This window comes from Homalodisca vitripennis, chromosome 6, assembly GCF_021130785.1.
Source record: "Homalodisca vitripennis isolate AUS2020 chromosome 6, UT_GWSS_2.1, whole genome shotgun sequence".
Lineage (NCBI taxonomy): Eukaryota > Metazoa > Arthropoda > Insecta > Hemiptera > Cicadellidae > Homalodisca > Homalodisca vitripennis.
In genome coordinates, this window is record NC_060212.1 from 141,940,458 (window position 1) to 141,953,526 (window position 13,069).

At 33.5% G+C, this 13,069-nt stretch overlaps 1 protein-coding gene across 1 annotated transcript in view; it reads right to left on the reverse strand.

The window, feature by feature from the left end:
• LOC124364956 (sodium-driven chloride bicarbonate exchanger-like) overlaps nucleotides 1-13,069 on the reverse strand; it is a 290,283-nt gene that overhangs the window by 220,405 nt on the left and 56,809 nt on the right. The window lies entirely within an intron of this gene.

Consider the following 13,069-nt stretch of genomic DNA (forward strand, 5'->3'; position numbering starts at 1 on the left):
TTAATGTCATTTAATGTCAATGTCAGCTGTGTGTTTAGCATTCTATTTCACGCTTATATTGGTATTTTCATTTCAGACCCATTTTAACGCGAAATGTGCGAAAGTATTTTACGTGTTGGACAATACCTAGCCTCAAGCTTACTTGCCGAACGTTCATTCGATTGTAGCCCAGTTTTTATATTGCCTTGTTACACAGGCCAATCTCCCGAGACTCACTTCTAAATTGTTTGACATTTTATCCTATTCTAGGGTCCACAAAGACTTTTTTCGTGTTTTCATTAATTTTTTCATGATTACTTATAGCCAAAATTAATTTCAAACTTGTGACAGTATTTAGGAATTGCTAAGCACAGCAGTCATACTGCGTCTTCAAGATCTACTATTTTCTGCTTTACACGTATACCGCAGGCACTTTTTGGATTACTTAATACACGGCCTTGCTCAATTAAAATCAAGTTTTTGGAAGTGTTTATTTTTAATTGTAAAAGACCCTGTGATCCCACAATTTCTGATTACTATCCTATAACACTGTTATCAATTTTATAACCTTAAAGTAAATGTTTTTAAAAAAGGTTTCTCAAATTCTTCTTGGTGAGTAAATAAATGTTCGGTTCACGGTGTATTTCAAAATGGGGATTTTCTTCTATCTCCAGATTATGTATATGTTTTGGGTATTAAATTTGATTATGCTCTAAGGTAGATGCTGAAGTCGATTGCCCGAAAGATAGGTCAAAGCTATTCTAAAAATCAGTAATACATTTGGTACTACAATATTTAATTTTATACCTGAATACAATGAGAAAAGTCCTGTCCCACGTATTTTTAAATCCATATTAGAATCGTCTTTTTCGAATGGTGAATATATTCATTATAATGTTACAAAAATATTTTACTGCTGATTGTAAGACTTTCACACTAAAAGTATCTTATACGTAATCTCGTATTTCAAGAAAATTTGTTATATATAATGAGCACATTTTATAATTTTAAATTAGCAATAACATTTTCTATTCTACATATTTGTAGGCAGTTTTGAATTGGGGGGGGGGGGGTTATTGCTATTTCTTACAACTATGCTGAACCGGTTAAACATAAAACATTTGCAAGAACACGTGTTTATCATTGACGTTTAGCAGCTTGCGTCTCACAATAGGCGTATCTTTTATATGGTTTCGTATTAATTTTAAAATTTTATTGAAAATTTTGTTACTAATGTTGCAATTATGTTTAACTTAATACATGCTATAAAGTTTGATGCTATATGTATGTTATCTAATTACGTTTTCTAAATTCACATTGCTTAAAAAATTGGCATACTTCGATCTCGCGGTGGAGAGCATCTTCAGCCAACAGCTTTTAGAAAGCTCCCAATGGGATACAACTTCCAGTAGGCTTGGAGCCAATAGAGTAGAACGTAGCATGCAACCTTCTAAAGTTCAAGAAAGTTTACTAGAGACTACTTTCTTGAACGTTAGGAGGTTGTTACAGAGCCTCTTAGAGTTTTGAAGGTTCTATAAGTTAAAATTTCTCCAAATCAAAACATTCTACATATAGGAATCTTAGAGGTTCCAAAAGCTTATGGAAGTCGGTGGTTGGAAATTTCAAGTGGAAAGCATTTAGAGACAGTTCTAAAATTCAAGAGGATAGCAGATCATAAAGGATTCGAAAGTTTGAGAGATCTAGAGGTTGGAATTATAGAACTTTCTAGAGGCTGAAACATAATTGAGATCTGAAGATCCATTGACCTTCTGGAACATTTATACCATTGCAGTTTGCTGCTAGAGGCCGGCCAGAATATTTTAAATCCATAATGTTTATAGACGCTGGATCTTTCCAGAGGGCGAAAGCTTCTATAGGAGAGAATACACAATATCTGAGATCTCCCAACGTCTTTAATTTTCAAGAGCTGACTTGCCTATATAGATTGCTTCCCGATTCCAGGAACTCCAAGAAACTAAAAACGTCCATATACTTTATGGAGCTTCCAGTGTGGGGAGTTTCCAGAGAATGGGAGCTCTCAGAGACTATGGAGAACTCTTACTGGTAAAAGTGCATTCATTCTTTAAAGGCCTGGCTCTAAATGTTTTTACGGTATTCGGCCGGATATAGCAAGGTAAATAAATTCTATTCCTCTTAAAGATTTGTTATATTTAATTAAAATTCATAACTTTATAATTTAATCAGATTTCTAACCTTACAACCAAAGCTTCAAATTGTACTGAATAATTTTTTCCCACTAATTTATTTATAAGACTCAGTTATAAATATAAATCAACAATTTATTCCATTAAAATGCAAATCATACGAGAGTAGAGAACTTCAACATTAAATAATAAATCATCGTCACAAAATAAATTAGTTCGGTTTTTACTTTTATTGCTTGAGTTCTTTCCAATTACTCGCATTCACTGAAGCAAACTAACACATAAATACAATATGACATATCAAATTAACTTAGTCGGTCTATAACTAATTCTTTTGTGTAGTGACCATTCAAAGAATTGGCGGCGAAGCCGTACAAGTAGCTAGCTTTCTGCCGACTTGTGGCAGATAGCAACTGCACAATAGACAGTTCTCTTTGCAGTTTTGTAGCCCGAGAGATGTGGACAATTTTCTAGATGTTGGCTAAATTTACAAATGTTGCTACATAACAGGTAAATTGTTACATGTTTAACCATGGAAAATTATTTTTCGTTCATGCTTGTTTGTTTGGTACAAAATGTGGTAGTCTCAAAAATGGTTATAATCGTGAAGTGTCTTATTTGTGTTTGAAACCCACGATTCTAATTCTTCATCGTTTGATCTCATAAACATTGATGAATGATGAAAACCGTCAGAGCTGCAGGATTTGCGTGAGTCTTGTTAAACTGGTTGAGTCAATATCATATATGCAGGTGGTAAAAGTTAATAGTCTGCAGTATTAGGGTTTACAACGTCGTCTCTATTCTTTATTTTCTTCACTACCAGCTTCCCTGTGTAGACATATTTGCCTACTTTTTTAGCCATTAAAATTGTTCATTAATAATATTTTTGTTGGTAAGCCGTAGGGAGATAGATTTTCGGCACCATTGTCATTGGAGTCAGTAGGGTTCCTAACAAAACCTATTTAGGATTCTTCATATTCAAATAAGAAAGTTTTTAATTTCGTATTGATTGCTATACACAATTCAGAAAAATACAACCATTTGATATGAGAGGCAGTTATTGTGTAATGGTTCTAGGCTATTCAACTCTCTGTCGGATTTGATGAAAATTAAAGTTAGCCTGCGATTGTTTGAGAGGCAATTAAAAGAGTTGTTGCAAGATTGCCACTACAGCGTTGGGGATTTTCAGTCCTAATAATATTAGTTTCAGGCCAGCTGTAAAAGAAGGTTTTAATCTTTTATCACTCGTTAAAAATACCCTTCTAAGTATATCTGTATTTAAAAGGGATACATTTGCTATTACTAAACTAATATAAATGTTACATAGACAAAGATGTGTTCAAGAGTGATACTATTATATTGATTTTTTGCTGTCAAAATAAAGAATTTATTTCTTCTTTTTAAGTCCCAGTATTTTTAAGAGGTATTCCATGATCCTTTTTAAAATTATTATTAGTATAATCTGTTATAACATGTTATTACCCATACAGCAAACGTTGAACTGAACCGTATCACTCCCCATTCCTCTCCTATCTTATCTTAGATGTCCCATGGACAGGTATACAAGAAAAACATTTTTACATACATTGCACACAACAGGGAAGTTTTGTCAGACTACTAAGTGATAGGCTTCAATGACGCTCAGCCAAATTCCAAGATTGGTCATGCCCTCATCATAAAACTCACTCTTGTCTATGTGATAATGAGGTTTAAACAGAATTTAAAGTTTGCAGATAGTGTTTCTCAAGATATCTTGCTATATGATATATTAACATTTTTTTTCAATAAGTTTTATTTATTAGCAGTGTATAATAAAAGTCTATAGGGTAGTTAAGCATCACGTACTTATATATCGCTTTTTATAATGTCATATGCTTGTTGAAAGTTTATTGAAAAATATAATTATTCTGAAATTTCATCGCTGCCATCATGGTTACCCACAAGAACAATGTAGTAACTATTAGTTTAATCATTAATCAATGAATTGAGTAATCGTTATGATTTTTTTAATAGCATGCCACTGAATTTGAGTTTGTAAAATTCAGCTCGATCCAGTAAAAAAGGTGATTTTAGCCTCAGGCCGTTTTTACACACGCTGCTGTAAGTCAGCATCTCATTTTAGAGGAGAAAGACCAACAGCTACCCAGAGTACACTTTGGAGGCAATAACCAGCTGTTTACGAGAAAATATAAACTGTGTAAGCTTATGTTGCCATGGAGAAAGGCGATGCGTCACACCCGCCTTCTATTGTGGTAATCCAGTGACGTAGGTACAGGGTGGGGGATTAAAGGGGGATGAGAACCTCACCCTTTACCATCACATTGTTCTTTTTACACGTTACGCCACTGGGCAACAGTGAGTTATAAATTTTGTTAACGGGAACCAGATGTTGGAAATAAATATGGAAGGAGGAAAACTCGCATGTTGCCATGGCAACGATTCACTGGTAATATTCGCATGTTATTGTTTTACTCTCAACTAACAATCGCATTTAACCTTTACGCTACCAACATTCAGTGCAGATATGTTAAAATAATGGTTTGGTCATTGTTCCCTCAACAGCCTGAATTTATCTTTGTTGAATTTGTACCTTTATTTAGTTTATAATATAAATATGTTTGCAACCCTTTTACTTGTTTACTGGTTAGTGGTATTTTTCTCCGATTGCCTTGGAACTAAATTCTTGGCTGAATGGCTGAATAATAACCGAATTCGCACCCGTAGTATTGCTCCTCTCTTGAAAATAGTACCCGTTCAACAGTTCACCGGTTACCGCCTCGCGCGTCTTGTCCGCGAGTTTTTGAGTCCTAGAATTCTTCTTCTTCATGAACTTTGATTCAATTTTCCTTTTTGTGACAACAGCTGCAATTTCAAGGCAAGATGCCGACACCGCGCTTTAAGGCGACATCAACGTGAAGGGAAGTAATTTAAAAGTTTTATGAAGTGATTCCTACGAGGAAAATCCAATGAACATTGGAATCACTAGTCTCCCCCAGATATCACTGATATAATTTTAGTTCATTTTACTCTATTTTGGTAGCAACATAGCAAGACTATTTTTTATTTTCATCTAAAAGTGGTGGTTGAAAGTTTTATTTAGCACAAATAAGCGAACTTTGTAATATCTATTATTTATTACTACGACCTCAGAAATCTCCAACCCCACGTTTTTCGCCCATTCTGTACAAATTCCTCAACATCCTTAGAAAAAACATTGTAAATTATATTTTTTAGAACTACCAAATTTTATTAATTTTCCTAATTACACAGCTGTAACAATTATATCTTTTCTTTTTTGTTTCATAGTACACGGTTGAGACTTAAAAACTTTGTGTTTATCTAAATATTAAAGCAGTAAATCATGTAAAATTAACTATTTAAATGATCGGCAGTCTTTGAACTGCGCAAAATATGTACAGGGAGTGTAAAATTTCGAAAAACCTTTAATATATTTTAAACTATAGCAGATACAATTTACGAACTATGCAGCATGTTATATGGATATCGCAACTACTTTTTATGAATTAACAATCACACGCCTACATTGGGCGAATGACTAATTTCTTTATTTGTGCATGAATGCAGAGGAAACAAGACTTTGTACATTCAAACTCAAGAATAACACTATTGAAGACGTAACTCCAGTCAACAAAATATATTAATTAAATTAATTAATTATGGCTGCTGTTTAAAATAATTACAATATTAAAATAAAAACTTAAATTTGACTTTAATAACGATAACGATATATAAAATAAGAAATAAAAATTCATTTTTAAAACCTTTCCCTGAGTCCATCTTTTATTGCGTCTGCTTTCACCCATGTCCATGTCCTCGCATCGGTCTTAGCATAGGAGTCCATTCTATACAAGAAGAGTTTTTCCAAAGCTGAATTATCGTTTTAGGTACTACTCAATTAGAAAGTGTAATACTAATTGGCACTACTTACCCAAAGGTACATACTCAAAAGGACCTTTTTAAACTTAATGATTTAACTTATTATATATATTAATGTGCAGAAGAAATCTGAACTAAAAAGATGTAAAATGTGTTAGTTGGAAGTGGCTTGGCGGTCACTCCTTTTAATATCTGTATTCATTATAGATCCTTTATTGAACCAACTTAACAGGTTGACTGCCATGAGTACCATATATGGTACTCAGTAGTTTACACCCTACTCACCACACTTGGTACTCACCACAATGAAAAATCTTGTATTTATAACTTGTATTTATTTGTTTTTTAAGCAATAAATACATTAAGTGTTTTTTTAAGAATGGTGTTTCTTAATAAAATACATGTTTAAGCATTTTATGATTTTAGCAAGTAATTTTATGATTCAGTTATGTGGCAGTTGCCAGCACTTTGCTTTGTTTATTTTTCTGTTGAAGGGATCTGTTGGTTATGTGTACTTGTTGACAATGCACTAGTGCAACTTAAAAATGGAAAATTTCTAGGCTAACAACAGACAATTGTATTAATTCATTATGTCTCATGAGTTTGTATACTCATCTACACCTATATTGATGTATGGTTCAACGTTAAATAATAAATTGTTGATATTAGGTTTTCTTAAATGAATTTTGAGTGCGTATTTATTCAGCCCAACACTTTTATTGTAAATAATTACAGGATATTTTCATTTTTAGTTATTTTTGCTTCTTATACAACACGGGAGATACAAAATATTTTCTTCACCCGCAGGCCATGAATACCATTTCTGGTACTCGTGTTCAGCCACAAGCCATGAGAACCACATATGGTACTCACTTAAAAAATTGTTATTTTTTAAATTGTCACAAAATTTACTTTCTTGCAGTTAATAACGTATGAAAAAAACCAGTTTATACAAATTACATTAGTAACAAAATTGTGGCCTCAGGGCAAAGACATCCAAAAAGGGACTGGCAGTCAACAACTTAAATTTCATTTGAACATTGCGTTTCATATATTCGCATTTTTAAAATTAAATATCCAATAATTTGAAATAATATACCAAATAATTGTCTATTTAGAACTTCCGCGGTCTCGTACTTTTAAAATTACAGATATAGTCTTTTTAATCAAAGCAATCACGCTTGTTAGTTCTGACGGTATAAAATTTAAAATCCTGAGAAATGTTTGTATGAATAAGTTTTTACTGAAATGGGTACTTTTAAATTTGAAGATATGTAATTATGGACTAGTCTGTGTGAACAATCAAGCGCGATGTTTTACAAAAGAAAATTAAAAGGGTCGGAAGGCGGGCCAGGTCATTAGATAGTCGGCTGCATCAACTTATCTTACGGCTGCGTCGACTAAAGTTACAAATATTCCACTCAAACATATTGAGCTGAAGTACTTGCTAGGGTCTTTTCCTATAAACTTTTCATTCCTCCAAGATAATTTCCTCCATAAATAGCTCATTTGAAAATTTTAGATAGATTTTATACACGAAATTAATCTATTGTAATAGTTCCCACTATAGTCAAATTCATAACTTCGTTATTAATAGTTCTGGTGAAAAATAACATTTAGAATTTAGAATATTTTTCAAGATATCAATGACGTAGAAACCCAATAATAATTTTTAGATGACCAGTAACTGGCGAATTACACTATAACACTAGTTCTAACTTAGTACAAATATTTATCTTGTAAGTTCTTATAAGTTTTAAAATCTTGATATTCCAAGTTCATTGTTCATCTCATTTTACCGTTACGTTCTATTATAACGAACTTTACCCTTGCAAAAAAACTTCACAACTCCGTTATTTCTACCCAAAGGGAGAAAAGTGTTCTGGAAAGTATACAACATTTCCTTAATTTTTTAAGCAACAATTCGAGTTTATATCTCAAACAGTTTTTGAGATATCGGAAATACCATACGATCTTTTCGATCACAAAGAACTGGCGATGAAAAACTGAAACAAGTTCAAACTGGGTACAAAAACGTATCATATAAATATCTTTTACACTTTTATTGGCCAGCTTGGTAAGCCAATTTTGTTCTAATATGCCAGTCATTAAATATTAAAAAATTACAACTCGGTTATTTAAGCTCTTGGAGAAAAAAAGTTCTGTAATGTTTGTGACATTTTCTAAAATATTTGTGATAAGCAAAGTTTCTTTTCTCAAATGATTTTCGAGATATTGATTACATGTAAATCCCGTAACAAATAAATTACATTTATACTGTCGCAACATCTACCTAATTTTTTCCGAGTGAGCAAAAAGTACTACGAGATTCCATATAAAATATTAAATAAACGAAATGACCACGTCTAAAATGCTTTTCAGCTAATAATAAAGTGTATTTGCAATTTAATTAACCACAAGACTCTGGTAAGGTAATATTGCAATCAAGTGATCACCCTTAATTTCAGAAGTAAGAAAATCACAGGGTCTTTTTCGTTTAAGGGCCAGCACAAAAGACCCTAGTTTGCGTATTCAAATCTCGGATCACGCGATGCTTGCCCGCTGCGCAGCGCTTTGCGCTGTTTGCTCTTTTAGAAAAAAAATTAACTCGAGCTTGCAAAGTCCAAGCCCAGATCAACTCACCATGCTTACACACACAAAACTCAAGACAGAACTGACGCAGGTTTCATTACAGGCAAAAGATAAGCGGCGCGCGTTTATCACTGATAAGATAAGACGAGTTTATACTAGAAGTAGTAGTACCTGGACTACTGCCCTACGAACTAATAACACTAAAAAAACGTAAATGCGCTGTCAGTCAGGTATATGTTTGTAAGGTGCTGGCCCTTAAACGAAAAAGACCCGAATCACAGATTAACTCTCAAGGAATTGGGAAATACATTACCGTTAACCGCCGTACTTTCAGATCACATAAACAAATTGTAAGTTATAGATGGGTCAAATTCATTTTTCCTAATATTAATATTTTAAAATTCGTTTAAATTAATACCATGACTAACTCTTGGGTTTAAGTGTTTTACAGACTCATCACTAAGTCATGTTCTGAAGTGCATAAATCACTGGCATATTTCACTAATGTTGAATGCAGTATTCATGTTTAAACTGTGTGCTATACTGCTAGGTATATTAATAAAATGACTAAAACTACGTTTTGCACATGATAGCTAATCACAGTGAAAACATTGATAAATACAGTAGTATTTACAATGGTACTAATCTGTGCGTCTTGGTTGGGTACCGGGCCACACAGGCATAGGTGGCAACGAATGCGCCGACAGGCTTGCCAAAAGCGGAGCAAGCATGCCATACACCGGTCCAGAACCGAGTTGTGGAACCGAGTTGGCAAGAACTCGGCAAAAGACTGCTTGCTGATTCTAGCTCCGGCTTCACCAGATGGCTGATGGGGCTGGGCAGGGATCGGGTTAAGCAAGTGATTGCCTTGATCACTGGACACGGCCACTTCAGGAAACACCTAAACACTCTAGGTTTACGAAATGAGGACTCGGAGTGTAGACTCTGCAATAAGTCTGAAGAGACTGCAAAACACATAATACTGGACTGTGAGAGACTGGGAGCAAGGAGAAGGGCTCTTTTCGGTGATAAACAACCAGGCGACGAACCAGATGCTAGTATCGGGGAAAAGCTTCTTAGCCTAATTAAGGGCACAAAGATAGGCTTACCCCTCTAACATCAAAGGGGCACACAATAAGCTCAGGTTGACGTGTGAGGATCTGTGAATCCACCCCAATACCCCAACGCAAAAAAAAAAAATGGTACTAATCTCAAGAATGGCTAGACCAATTCAACTAATTTTTTTTTAATAGCCGGTGAAATCTAAGGAAGGTTTATAAGAAGAGAAAGACGAGAAAAGATGCTTTTTTCATAATCCGGAATTTAATTAACTTTAAACAACTGTTGGAACTTTCAGATGAATTTCAACAAACAGACTGATAGATCTGTTTTTATTTAAATGTGATAACATATTAATTGTGCAGTGTTTGATCAGTAGTGTAATGCAGCTAGCAAATACAAAGTTAATTGCACTAGTGACAATTTAGAAAAATGCATTGATTGTAAATATTATTTAAACACTGTTATACATTATGAATTAAGCTGTAAATGTTTTCACGTATGGTACTTCAAACTGGTGGGTTTTCTTAACATTGTGATTGGAATTTTAAAAATGACAGGGAAAAATAGAGAAATGAACTCTGAAATGCCTTAACAAACCATTCTTTTCCAGACTACAGGCCGAAAACAACAAGACTTCACAACGGAAAACCCGTATAAAAGATTATTTTGGAAAGTTGAATTAATAAGAATTGCCGAAAATTTATAACGGAAGTAGATGGAATTTCCCCCTAGGCCATAATAGACTTCTCAGTCCTACATATGTGTGTACGTTTTCTGTATAGATATAAAAGGTAAACTCAACTATGGCACTGAAAATACCTGAAACCAAAAGTTAGTAGTCGGAAGTAGTCACTTGTTGACCAAAATTAGGTTTCCGAGACCCATGCATTTTTATTTTTAATCAGAGGAACAAGGCAGACTCAGCTGTGTCATTGGAAATAAAATTATTTCGAATTATAAATGCTCCTACACGTGTAAATCATGATATAAGAATCCGGTTAAACTTTGATACTGCTTTAAAAAGTATTAAAACTTCAATAATGTACCTGGTGAATGCGTACTTACGTTTGAAAAATGTCAAAGGACTCTGTCAGAAAACGTCATAAGTGCTTTTAAAAAGTATTATAGGGACCTCAATTAAAAAAGCTGCTTGTGAAGGAGTGGGTAACAGTTAGTAATAACCTAAACATAACTATGGAAAATATATGATTATACCCGAGCATTTTAGTACAATACAAGTAGAATAGTAGACTTCATTGTACTTCCTAGACTATTTGAATTTGCCTACTCTCATCGTTGTGCTTAGCAGCGCTTTAATAAAATGTAAATAGCTAAGTAAAATTGAAAAACTTTATGGTTGCCTGTAAAGTCGGTTTTACGGGCGAAGATTTTACGTGACAACGTCTTTTTCTCGGTAGAATATTTATTGATATGAATATTATTAAATTGCACAATAGGAACAAGGAATTGAATGAAAATAAGATTTGCACAAATTTTAACTATAGAAATATATTTTGTTTACTAAAACATTGTACATAATTTGAAGTTAATTAAAAATTTGTTATTGTAAATGGTAAAGTTGAATAAAACATTTACTAAAATTGGAATTTGAAATTCTTGCTAAACACAGTTAAATTCTAACTCCGCGCGTGGTGATTGGTCGGTTTAGTTCGTTTGTTTGGTCGCACTGTTATGACAGGTTAGAGGTTATAATTTGTTATTTTAAATGTTTGACTAGCAATACGCGCTGTTTCTTCTCAATCGACTGAATTACGATTGATTGCAGAGTGATTTTAAACTAATAATTTACTTAACACTATCAACATTTGTCAATAGTATGACATAACCTATAAACTCAGTTTCTCAACTTTTGTGTCAATCTAACAATTAATCAATCAATCATAGTTTACGATAATGAAATATCAGTGTACAATTATTTATCTTTATTGTTGTAGTTGTTGTAAATGACGAATCTAAGCACTCCACATTTTCACGAATAAACATAGTTATCTGCTTTATCCCGTGCGGATCTCGTGCGGCGGACCCACTGGACGGGCATCGTAACGTTACCGGGCGTTACACTTTTTCATGAGTGACTCCGAGCCGCAACCTAATTTAAGACGTTGTCACGTCAAAAAAGTTCCTTACTAAATACACATATTATACTTCACAAACTACACGGTATAGTAGTATATTTTTTTTTTTTTTTTTTTTTTTTTTTATCAACCAACCTAACTTTCCATGGTTTTCTGTGTGTCTTGAAAGATGAATATAATTTTCGTTCGTGAAAAGACTAACGAGGTTCATAATACCACTTTCATCACATTCATTCATTATCTGGATGTTGCCAACTGTTAAACGATACTGCATCACAGATTACGAGTTTACGTTAGAACTTGATATCATTTGTGATTAGTATCCGTCAGGCTCTAACAAGCCTTTGACTACCTACGTTATCAATAATTAGCAGCAGGGTACCAATGACACTGTCACCGTCACGTGTGTACATAAGTAGTTTACTTCTAGTCTGAATTGGGATTAGCATTTCATTAATACTTTCCCTTCTTCATTAAGACCTGCTTCTTCAAATTAGTTTCCCTAGTTTACTTCGAAGTGAAGCAGTTGTTAATTTGATTTTGAGAGTAAATAAGGAAATCTGCTTGGAACTTCTGGTGACACTTTGATAAGATAGCCGCTTAAGCTCTACCACTAATTAGTAAAACAAATTAGGTTTCAAATGGAAATTGCACAATTAGTGAACAGCGTGTACGTTGGTTTAATAATATAACGTTTGCCTGCCATAAAATTAAATGTTAAAAAATCTGATATAACTGTGTGTTGGGTTGAAGTAGTTTGATTTGTATGTGTTATATGATTGGATGAGCGGTAGTAAATTTCCGTCCATCTGTCTGTTTTGTTCGCACAATACCTAAAAAACGAAAATACCTAAAGTCTTCAAGCTTCATTTCTATTCAATAAACATGGAGTTCGGTTATGTTACATGTCACACCATGGGATGTGGCTGAGCGTTATCGAAAATAACGCTCAGGCAACATTGATATTATGCGTAACGTAGATGGCAACGAGAAATCCATAGAGTAACAAATTTTTAAAGAGACTAATCTGAATCGTATGATATTTTAACCTGTGACATAGTAACAAATATATATATATATATATATATATATATATATATATATATATATATATATATATATATATATATATATATATATATATATATAGGTCTGAAATTGTGCATGCAACTCAGAAAAACATGTTACGTGACTCTTAGTGTTTGTTTGTCTGGTGCAAAACTAGAAACTTGAGTAACTGAAATTAGTAACTTTCTATTGCTCCAAGAAAGAACGTCA